Below are 13,089 nucleotides of genomic sequence, written 5' to 3' on the forward strand. Positions count from 1 at the left end.
GGCATTTAAAATGTTTTAAAAATTTAGACTTTCTGGACAATGTGACATGTCTGCTCCTGACAGCACCAATTTACTTCAGAGAGGAGTATGGGCATCGAAGACACTCCATATGGAGTTTATCTTCACCTTGACAAAAATAGCCATTTGGGCAAGAAACTGTTCTTGCCTAGACTGCTTGATCAACTGGACATGCAGGACCCATAAAAAGGTGACCACTGAACTTTGCTTGACAAAATGGTCCTTCAGGTTCCTGCTTTGCAGAGGAAACTGCCAGACATTCTACAGGACACAGAGAAAAGTGAATAAGAGACTCTAGGCCTGTGGGCTAAAGACAGATGCCCTAACTTTACAAGAAAACTTTGGATGACTGTCCAGCCTGTCAGCTGTCTCTGTCTACCCTGCAAGACTCCCGAAAGTTGCTTGCATCCTTCTCCCATTTCTCAGGTAGTATTATATCCTTCTGAGGTCTTTGATGTGGTTAAAGACTAGATACTTACAATTTTCCTTAGTTATGATAAAAGATAAGTTAGATATAAAACCTTAAACTCACAAATATAAGATAGATATCTTCTTTTATATTGTAACTATAATTCTTACTCGCTAATTATTTTGTTATATGTAATATTACTATGTTAAAGATAAAACCTTCCTTTTTGAAAAAGAAAAAAAAGGGAAGTGCCGTGGATATCGCTCTTATAAATAAAGCACTGATTGGCCAGTGACCAGGCAGGAAGTATAGGCGGGACAAGGAGAGAGGAGAATTGAGGAAGGAGGAAGGAAAGAGAGACTGGCTGGAGCACTGCCAAGACAAGGAAGATGTAAAGTACCAGTAAGCCACAAGCCATGTGGCAAAGTAAAGATTAATAGAAATGGGCTGAATATAAGAGTGAAAGCTAGACAATGATAGGCCTGAGCTAATGGCCAAGCAGTTTTAATAATGTAAGAGTCTGTGTGTTTATTTTATAAGTGGGCTCCGGGACTGGCATGACTTGGCGGTGGGAGCTGGAGAAAAATTCTCCAGCTACAAATGGCGCCCAACGTGTAAAAAACGGAAAAAAGAAAGAAAAACTTCATAAGTTAGTGCATTAATTCTAAATTGATATATGTATTTCATCACCCTGGCATTTCTAGAAAAATATATATTTCAGCAGAAGTTTATGCTTGTCCTCATCATTTTCTCACAGCACCCAAAGAACCACATTCCTACTCCTATCCAGATGTAAGTACTGGTACCATTTCTGTTTAATCCACTAGAAGATAGAAGGAAGAGTGAGCAAAGTTCTTGCTTTATTTGGGGAAGTAATGAAATTTTTGTCTGTAAATGTAACCAAAATGTGTGATGTATATAGAACCAAAACCTTTTAACGTGTTGGTGGTAACCTGAAAATAAAAATGTTTAAATCAAAGCCAAGTGATATTAAACATATAAATCATGTAAAATTTTGTTCATATGCAAACAGAAAAAAATATACTGTGGTGTCCAAAAACATAATTATTTATGAATAGTGCCATATGAAAAAAGTCAGTGGAATGCATTGACCAGCATAGTACATCTCCACTGTTTTAATATGTGCCATTTTTACCTGCATTATTGAAATATTTTCTTAAAATGGTATATGGGGTTAAGATAGAATCAGTCAATATAATTGTATGATACAAAGGAATTAGCATATGCCTCAGAGGTAAATATCGTTCTCTGAGATAAGTCCATGGTTTAAAAGTCTTTGGGTACTCTAGCTATTATATCTAAATGTCATAGATAAGAGAAGGGAAAATAACTAATCATTTTATATATATATATATATATATATATATATATATATATATATATATATATATATATATCATACTCTGAAGCTATTTACTTGGCCACAATTGGAAAGCATTTAAAGCACTTTCACTTTATGATCTAATTATGATTTCATTGGCTATACACAAAATAGCACCAGAAAAATAAGAAAATAATCACCATGTCTAATTATACATCATTCAATGTGATCTGAACATGAAAGTTTAGACATATTTTGAATTTATATTTAAACACAAACACAGTTTGATATTAGTGCATGACCTATAAATACCATTTCGCCAAGTGTGCTAGAAATTTTTATCTAAAGTAAAAGGTACAACTTAAAGAACAAGTGTGAGATTTAGTGATATGATTTCATGTTGAATATGGTGACATAGAAAAACACCTAAGATCTAATATTAGCCTCTTCATATATTTGGATAAATAAAAAACTGTTGTGACTTTGAATTAATGAAACATTTTTAATTTCTGAGAAATTCAATAGACACAACATCTCCTGTCTTCATTGACTTGTTAACATTTAGAAATTGTCTCTGAGTAAGTATAGAAGCATTTTCTTCACATTAACACAGGCTCTGAAATTCAAATTTGAAGTCCAAGTGAATATGCACAAATAAAACACATTAAAATTTCAATTAAAACAGGCAATACATTCTGCTTACTTTGAAGCTAATTTTTTTTAGAATGTTGTTGGGTGCTAAAAGTACTGAACTAGGGACAGGTGGTCGCACTGCATGCATGCCTTTATTCCCCGCACTCGGAAGGCAGAGCCAGGTGGATCTCTGTGAGTTCGAGGCCAGCCTGGTCTACAGAGAGAGATCCAGGACAGGCACCAATACTTCACAGAGAAACCCTGTCTTGAAAAACAAAACAAAACAAAACAAGCAAACAAACAAAAAACAAAACAAAACAAAAACTAGAATTAAATCAATGTTTAATCATCCTCCATCTCTTTCCCTTCTTTCTCTTTCCCCTTTTTACCCTCTCACCAAGTGCCTGTTCCACTCTTTTTCTGATGCTGGGAATCAAATCAAGGGCTACATCAAGTTTTAGGGAAGCGCTCTAACCTAGAGCTATATAGATACCTCTACAAATGACCGCCTTAACTATTTCTTTGTCTATGAAACACTCACAGACTTCAGTGACAGTTCAATGCTCATGTGTATTAAGAAGACACACACTGTAATTTCCTTTATGTGACATTATATTATATCGTGAATACTCTCTATGACTTTACGATTTACAATATATACTAAGAAACAAAGAAATGTTGATAATTAATAAAGTTGAGTATTTTAAAAATAGTTTTCTATTTAATGTACAAAAATATAACTAAACATCAGAAAAACTCTTTGAAGTTTAACAATCAATGAGTTTTCTGAAATTCTAGGCAGTGCTACTTAAATGGTGTGCAATTAATCTAATAGATGACATTAATTGTTAAGTATATTTCATAATAGACTAGCTGTCACAGCTTGATTATTATACTTTGGTAGTACTGTGTTCTTCAAATTAACTTCAGTGGATTTAATATGAACAGGAGATACTGCAGGCATAAATGATCAAATCATCGTCAAATTGTTTGCATGATTACTCTCTCTCAGGAATTAGCGAGTCTGTAAAATATAACTTTTCAGAGTTTTAAAGAGGAAATGGCTGGAATCTACATTTTAAACTGTTCTTACACCCAGTCTTCCTTCTCCTAATCTTTTCTATCTTTGCCTTATACTCTCCTTATATTCATTCATTTTACTTGGTCTCCATGGGTTATCTTATTTCTCTCTTTTCTCCAAACCCTCTACAATACTACTACTATATGTAAGAGCTAACTTACCAATCTAAAAGAAATTATTAATGGATTTTATGTGGTAGTAATTTTCTGTCCTGTTTCTGGGAAATTCTCTCTTGAATGAGTGGAACCAGATAAGCCAAACAGAAAGAAAACACATGTGAGGTGAGAAAGTCCATGCCAATTAAACAGGGGTCTTGCCAAACTCCACATTTGAGCTGAAAACTCTTCTGATCTAATTTGGAAGTTACTTTATTACATTATTCAGGTAATAAGCTAACTTAAAGAATGTCTTTCCTGAAATTTAACAAATGCCTACATATAGGTAATGATGTATAAATTCTGTCTCACTTCCAATTTTGTAAAAAAATAAAATAACTATACCAAAGACTGATTGTGTGCCTATAACTGGGTAATCAAATCCACAAAATATGTGAGGTTTTTTTTTTAATGTGTATGGTGTTTTTTTTTCCTTTATGTTTGTCTGAGCAGTACATGCATGCCTGGCATTTGATCCCCTGAACCTGGAGTTATAGACATATTCTTCTGTTATGTGGGTTCTGGGATTTAAAGTTTGGTCTTCTGAAAGATCAGTCATTGTTCTTAACCACTAGGTTTCTCCCCACTCACATTCTAATATGTGACATTTTAATTGATATAGTTATATTGAATCATGTTGGAAAAAGAGGCTTTGGAGACAAAGTTGAACATTGCCTCATGTTTGCCTATGTAGATTCCTTATCCAAAATGTTCCAGTCTTCAACTCTAGTGGGTAGACAGACTAAATGTGTTTGTCTAGATGAGTAATTTAAATGACATGTCTATCTTTACTTGAAAGGTAGTAATGTACTTTTCCTCTTACATAATAATGAATATTTATTCTGGTTCTGCTTTGTTTTAAAAAGAACCTGAAAATGTTTAGTTCTATGTTATCATTTTAAAAAGCACATTTTAACTTGGTTGTGAAAAATATTCCACATACTCATGTGTTAAGGACTGTTTTGCTAGACAAAGGGTCTTTGAGAAGTGATTGGATCCTGAGGGACCTGAAATAATCAATAGATAAATGCTTTGATTAGTTCTTTAATTAGTGGAATATAATCATTGGGGGGTTGGTGAAAGATGGAAAGTGGTATTTAGTTTGAGGTACTATGTTCATGGGATCCTAACATGGAAAAAATCTATTTTATTTCTTACCATATACCTGGTTATCTACTTCCTATTATATAACATAAGCAACTTCCTTTACTGTACACCCATGGTACCACAATAACCTAGTTTCTAATATGTCCTGGACCACAAAGGCTCTGATTTCAGACTGAATGCTCTTAAGTGCCTGAGTTGCAAGTACTACTCATAATGGTGAAATATAAATAAATAGACAAAGAAAATTTGTACCAGAGCAGTTGAGTCATTGCTGGGGTATCTGGTAATGTTTAGAATTGCTTTGTAACTGAAATGTGAAGTAATTTGGGAACAATTGAAGAGGTAAGCTAGAGAATCCCTAGAATTCTCCAAAGACAGCTTGATATGGCAAGGCTCACAAGATCAGTATGGTGGCAAGAATGTGGACAGAGAAGGTAGAGCTCATGGGTTTCACATAGAATGGAGACTATTGTTCATTATACTGAGTTCATATCCCTTTGTGCCAGTAATTTGTATCCATTTTGTCCATATGCCTAGACTTTATGAAAGGAATATTTTAAGGCTGAGGGACTAAGTGCCATGGTCCCACTGCAGCATGATTCATGTCCTGAGACAGGGAAGGTGCAAGTGGCTGGCCCCGAATAGCTCCAGCCCTCTTTATTTATAATTTAAAAATAAGCATGTGTTTCCCACCCTTCAGAATTAATCTCTGGAAAAAAACAAATATTTTTCCCCAAAGTTTACATAAAAACAAAATTTAAACAACAACAACAACAACAACAAAAAAAAAAAACAGTGTTCAGCGTTTTGTTAGCTTGGCTAAATATCAAGCCAGAAACATCCTGTCCTTACAAAGCTAAAAGATGATAAATGTAGGCACACATTCTAAAGAACAACAGTGTCATTCAAAAATCTGAGAAACATCAGTGTTGCACAAATACTAACTGATCCTCTAATAAAACCCCAGAGCCAGATATTGGAGTAAATGCTGAAAGATCAGAGAAATAAAAAAAAAAAAACAAGCCACTAGAGAAATTTCTCACCACTACTGAATCCTCACGTTGAAAAGGAGGCGAGATCCTGTCTGTATGAATCCTTAGACAGAGTGCCTCTGAGTCCTCAGCTGAAAGGACTGAGTTCCTGTTGCCTCCTGTTTTATATGCCTTTCTCCACATCACTTCCTGTCTCAACCTTCCTAGTACTGGGATTAAAGGCATGTGACTCCCAAGTACTGGGATTAAAGTGTGACTCATCACTGCCTGGCTCTGTTTCTCTTTTATACTGGATTAATCTCATGTAATCCAGGGTGGCCTTGAACTCACAGAGATCCACACAGATCTCTGTCTCCCAAGTGCAAGATTAAAGAAAGGTGTGTTCTGCCACCGGCTGGCCTCTATGTTTAATCTAGTGGCTGGCTCTGTCCTCTTATCATCAGGCAATTTTGTTTGTTAGAGTACAAACAAAATATCACCACTCATCAGTTCCCAAATAATTTTAAGGTGAAATATTGAAGGAAAAGAATGGAATTTCTGGGAGTGATCACATTTGTCCCGCTTATGACCAACAGAGTGACACTAAAAACCACCGAGACAATCATCAGTATTATGAGAGAGAAGAGAGTGAGAGCATCCAAGCTATGTGATCTCAGCAGTTCTCTGTGCTGCCCCGAGGTCAACTGGTCCTTGCAAAGTGAGAGACCATAAACACTGGTCTTGCCTCTCAGAGACCTATGGGACAAGAATTCATTAGAGGATCTGAAACTAGGCCACATGGCTCCCTGCATCTAATGGCTCTGAGAAAATGCCCTCTAAGGAAATTCAGGATTTGGGCTGTGGCAGGATTTTATTTATTTGGTTCTTTGTTCATTTCTTTGTTTTTAGATACGTTTATTAATGAGAAGTAAGAACAAAATCAAACTAGAAACATTCAAGAAACTTTTATACCACCACCCCCAAAGAAGTGTATGCAAATTTGGGCAAGAAAATTATGTCCATTGAGATGTGTGCTATTAAGAAGATGAGAAAAATGTTGGCATTAAGGAAGTTAATATATCATACCAATTGCTGGCTAGATTTAGGTTTAATTTACTTGGAAGACTTTGCTTTGAAGGGAACAACATGGCATATTGTACATACAAGCCTACTAGGAAATACTCTTCTGTAACATGAATTGCTAAATGGTCTTGTGTTGCTGGAGAATTTCTCTCCAGCTCCCGCCACCAAGTCCCGCCAGTCCCAGAGCCCACTTATAAAATAAACACACAGACTCTTACATTATTTAAACTGCTTGGCCATTAGCTCAGGCCTGTTATTGTCTAGCTCTTACGCTTATATTTAGCCCATTTCTATTAATCTTTACTTTGCCACGTGGCTTGTGGCTTACCGGTACTTTACATCTTCCTTGTCCTGATGGCGGCTGGCAGTGTCTCTCTCTCACCTTCCACTTCCCAGAATTCTTTTCCTTGTCCCGCCTATACTTCCTGCCTAGCCAATGGCCAATCAGTGATTTATTTACTGACCAATCAGCAACACACTTGACATACAGACCATCCCACAGCACTTCCCCTTTTCTTTTCTTAAAAAGGAAGGTTTTAACTTTAACATAGTAAAATTACATATAACAAAACAATTATCAAGCAAGAATTACAGTTACAATATTAAAGAAGAGATCCTATCTATCTTATATTTGTGAGTTTAAGGTTTTATATCTAACTTATCTTTTATTATAACTAAGGAAAATTGTAAGTATTTAGTCTTTAACCACATCAAAGACCTCAGAAGGATATAACACTGCCTGAGAAATGAGAGAAGGACACAAGCAACTTTTGGGAGTCTTGTAGGGTAGACAGAGACAGCTGGCAGCCTGGACAGTCATTCAAAGTTCTCTTGTAAAGTTGGGGCATCTGTCTTCAGCCCACAGGCCTAGAGTCTCTTATTCACTTTTCTCTGTGTCCTGTAGAATGTCTGGCAGTTTTCTCTGCAAAGCAGGAACCTGAAGGACCATTTTGTCAAGCAAAGTTCAGTGGTCACCTTTCTATGGGTCCTGCATGTCCAGTTGATCAAGCAGTCCAGGCAAGAACAGTTTCTTGCCCAAATGGCTATTTTTGTCAAGGTGAAGATAAACTCCATATGGAGTGTCTTCGATGCCCATCCTCCTCTCTGAAGTAAATCGGTGCTGTCAGGAGCAGACATGTCTCACTGTCCAAAAAGTCTAAATTTTTAAAACATTTTAAATGCCATATTCTGTAGGTCTTTGAAGTGTTTGAAGACTACCTATCTATCTGAAATATATCTATGTATACCTAGAAGACTTAACTAACATGGCTACAAATATTATCATAGATGACTAACTATTAATCTATTTTTTAATTATCCATTACAATTTTAAATGAGTTACATAAACATAATACCTCAAACAAGAATAGAAATATATATACAGTATAACAAAATTAAGTTTAAATTTGTATCAATAAACTAAAATCTATAGCAATGTAAAACATTTTAAACAAGTTGTTACTCTTTAAAAGTAGGTTCAATAATCTACCCTTTCATCCTATCATATCTAAACTATCCCCCTTTTTGTTTTAGAAAGAGATTGTATTTATAATCAACCTGATTTAAATAAAAATATTGTTTTTTCTCTGTCCCACACCAGAGGGCTCTTCTGATTTGGGACACAAGAATCTCTTAACCATTTTTTTTTTTTGAGCAATATGTCTGGGTTTAGAGGGGGAGTGAGCCAATTCCATCTCTAAAGCCAGCTTGGTATATTTGGGAATTTGGGCGTAGCTTCTCTTACTACTTCCTGCTGGAGGGGGGCACTGTATCTTCTGGAGACAGAAAGAAAATTTTAGGATCATGGAGTAGTCCGTGAGGCTGTATATCTGAGCCAGTTGACTTGAAACCATTCTGGATGTTGAATCATCTGGGCCATGGTGTCATTGGAGACCTTTCAGGGGGTCTTGGCTGGTCAAACCTGATGTATCTTAATCTGGAACAAATCCATAGTCTCTGGCTTTCTGTGGAAACAAGAGCAGAGACTCTTTTCCAAAGCAACATATCCTTATATCCAAATTTTGAAGTCAAGGTACCTTTAAAATATACATTTTGGCATAACTCAACAGCTTTTACAATCAAATGTTTTTCTGCAGTTATGAATATCAAAGAGAACATAATCCAGATTCTCTGTGTGGTAGTCATCTTTACGTGGCTTATTTTTTTATATTAGCTTGAGCCTATTGCTTTTAAACTGCAGCCTTCTAAGCCTGAAACGGTGCAGTGGCTGCTGGCTCCGCCCACTTCAGCTTCCCAACATGGCGGTGGTCCGCTTTCCGCCAGCTCTGGGAGCCGTAACTCTCAGAAATAGTGGGTCTACACTTTTACCAAAGTAGCGTGTAGCCCAGAAACCTCTTTTTTTGTTTTGTACTAGCAAAGGCTAAATCCATCACACAGTTTAATGTGCTACTTGCAGAGGCCTCATTCCCACCATACTGCAGGTCGAGAGCGCACACTAGGAACCCGCCAGTAGCTCAAACCGGCAGCTGCCGCTTATTTGAGAGAGACAATTAGGAAGCTGTTTTTAGGTCCGTTTTAGAATCTTTTTTCTAAGTTTTTAGGTGGAAACTCTTGCCACCACGTTGGACGCCATTTGTTGCTGGAGAATTTCTCTCCAGCTCCCGCCACCAAGTCCCGCCAGTCCCAGAGCCCACTTATAAAATAAACACACAGACTCTTACATTATTTAAACTGCTTGGCCATTAGCTCAGGCCTGTTATTGTCTAGCTCTTACGCTTATATTTAGCCCATTTCTATTAATCTTTACTTTGCCACGTGGCTTGTGGCTTACCGGTACTTTACATCTTCCTTGTCCTGATGGCGGCTGGCAGTGTCTCTCTCTCACCTTCCACTTCCCAGAATTCTTTTCCTTGTCCCGCCTATACTTCCTGCCTAGCCAATGGCCAATCAGTGATTTATTTACTGACCAATCAGCAACACACTTGACATACAGACCATCCCACAGCAGTCTTGTTAATAAAAAAAAAAAACAAAAAACCTGGAGCCAGATTTTGAAGTGAAAGCTGAAAGATCAGAGAAACAGAACAAGTCAGCCATGGTCTTACCTCTACAAAATCCTCAGCCTCAAGAGCTAGAGTTCCTGTTTCTTCAAGCCTTATATACTTTTCTGTGTCCTGCCATATTACTTCCTGGGATTAGAGGCGTGTGTCCTTCCCAAGCAAAGACAGAAGATCTCAAGTGTTGGGATTAAAGGTGTGTGCATCCAATGTGATTGAATAAGATGTGCTTGGTTGTTAAATTAACAGCTGTATCTTTGATGGTTCATGTTGATAGTCTACTTAATCAGATTGAGAGATCCCTAGTATGTCAATAAAGCACATTTTATTGAGATCCTATGAGGGTCCCAGAGAGAATCATTTAAAGGAGGAAGTACTGCCATGAACATGTGCCAACTACACAGTAGACCAGGAACCCAGATAGAATAAAAGGGAAGAGGGAAGAAGAGTGATGGTATAAGCTCTCTCTGCAATGCTCTTCTGCTGTGGTGTATTCCCTTACCGTTGTTCCATAAGACAGAACAAGCCTACCCTAGCCTGAAACCCTGAGCCTTTTCTAAGTTGTCTTACTGGGTACTTGGCCACAGAAATACAAAAACTAAACATGAGATAGAAAGAAAGAAAGTCTTGCTTATTTTACTTTATCTTATTTTATTTGTTTTGTTATTTATAATTGTAGTGAGAGAAAAATAAATTTAGAAGATGCATATTCTATTTAGAATACCCTTGATCATTTATAAATAGCTGAGCTTAGCCTTTGTGGTCACAGTTTATTGGCATGGAAAGCCTCTGGGTTGCCATGGTGCTTTAATAGACCTGCAAGTGGCCTTCTAAGTATGCCTGCTGTGTTCAGGTCAGAAAATGTCAATACTTAACTAGGCCAAGGTTTGAGAAAAAGACTTACACTCACCATATGCCATTGTAATTAGTTAATATGCTATAATTCTTAACACTAATTGCAACTCTAATTGATATTTATCTTTAGAAAATAATGAAATCAACTTTGGGATATAATATTTATAAATATGTTTATAAGAAAATAAGAAGTTCAAACACAAAAATCTACCATTTGCAGAAGTTGCACTCTGAAAAGCAAGCTTTGGGCACGACACTCTCAGTCTCCCTTCTGGCCAATACATGGAACAGCAGTAATCAATCACAATTGTTTTATAGGATTGAGTTGCTGGTACCATGTAACAACAAACTGATTAAGCCCTCCCAGAAGAAATCACCAACATTATTAGGACTAACGATATCTAAGATCCTGAGTCAGAAAGCTGTTTTCATGTACCCTTCATGGAAAAGTCCCAATTTTGAAAATAACAAATCTAATTCAATTTTTTTGTGCCACAGTAAATTTATCAGGTTGGTACACTATGCTATATGTTTATGCTTCAGTATATAAAAACAAGTTGCAGTTTTAGAATATAGTGGAAGATCAATTTCAAAATGTCTTATTGTCTATATTTTATGACATATTTGTTTCATTTGTTTATGCAATATAAAATTCTAGATTTAAAGAAATTAAAGTTCACTTTAAATTAAAATTGATAAAGAGTCTAGGGCAGAAGACAGATACATTTGTGCAGGTAGTAAAAGAAAAGTATCAGGGGACTACTACAAGCTACTCTTATATGTTCATGGGGAGAACAGAGACTGGGATTAAAAGACAGACAAAGGGTAGAAGTGGAAAAGCCTGAAGCACTGTAGAAAATGAGCCATGGGGCTTAGAGTTGAGTAAAGGATAATCAAACTAGACAGACAGGAGGAAAGAGATGGCTACAGACCAATGATGGCAGGCAGGCTGGCCACATGAAAACCCTTGAGACACATATGTAAAACATATTGTCATTTCATATATCCTTGTTTTTAGACCAGCTGACTATAAGAGACTTAATTATAAGTGAAGATGCAATCTAACAAGAAGTTTCTACATAGAGCACCACTCCAAACCGTACTAGAGACAAGGATCTAAGTATGGGATATCCAGGAAAGACTATGTTTATATCTTGGTGGCTGTGTTAGTGATAAATCTTTGGATGGAAAAGCTACAGCCTGTTCATGTGAATGTGAAAGTGAAAACAGAATATAGTCTAACAGCAAGAAAGACACTTGTAAATCTACAGGGCGCTAATAATAGCCAAGTGCCTAATAACTAGTAAATAGCCAAGGTCAATCATTAACAAAACCAGAGTCAGAGATGGACAGATAGAGGCTTCAACTACAACCAAATTGCATAAGCATTATGTGAACAGTGTCTTATCACTCTCAATGCCCTGCATAAGTTGTTATGAGATTGTGATAAACAGAAAATGAAAGACAAAGTTAACAAAATTATGTGGTTTATCTGTTGTTTTAAAGATAAAAAATGCATGTAAAACATAATAAGTAGTCTTATCCTACTTTCTACTCAAATCTGTGGTATCCTACACCAATAAATAGAATTAAATACTAAAGGTAAGATCACATCATCTGAAATATTTCATATATAATATGACTAAACTGTAATTTTGCTGTCATGTTTATAATGATATCGTGGAAAGAAACTCTTACTTGGGAAACAGCTGACCAATAACCCTAGATATATTAGAGAGAAGCTGTATGTTCTATAAATAATATTTATCATTTTAGTCCAAATGTGAAATCTCCCCTGTAGTCCCATATATTTAAACATGAGATTGTTTCACAGCTAGTACTACTTTTTGGAAGGTTGTGTGAACATAAGGAGGTGATACTCACTAGAGGAAGTATGTTACTGGGCACAGACTTCAAGCTTTCATAGGCTAGCCCCACTTCCTTTCCAATCTTTGAAACCTGACTTAGAACCTATGTGACCAACCAACAATCATGCTGCCCTGCCTTCCCCATTGACATGGACTATGTCCCCTCAAACTATAATAAAATATGTCCATCTTCCCTTATATTGCAGCTGTTGGATATATGGTGATAGTTAGAAGAAAATAGGTACTACACTGAGATGTAACTTGAAAATCACCCAAAGGAACCTCACAAACCATGTATGAGTTTTTCAGCACTCTTTTACTCAATAATTTGGTATCTAAAATTTGTGATCATTAGCTAGAATTTGAAACATGATTATGTTGTACATTTGGAATATATATATTTAATTTATATGTACCACAATACATTATATCAATAATTAAATTAAATTAAGTAAATGTTCTAAGGATTCTCTCACGTTTTAATATAGTTACCTACTGTTAATGTTTCCAAAATGCAGTTTGTTCTTCTCCTTTCCTTTTTCCTATCTTT

Source organism: Peromyscus eremicus, chromosome 9 (genome assembly GCF_949786415.1).
Source record: "Peromyscus eremicus chromosome 9, PerEre_H2_v1, whole genome shotgun sequence".
NCBI classification, from domain to species: domain Eukaryota; kingdom Metazoa; phylum Chordata; class Mammalia; order Rodentia; family Cricetidae; genus Peromyscus; species Peromyscus eremicus.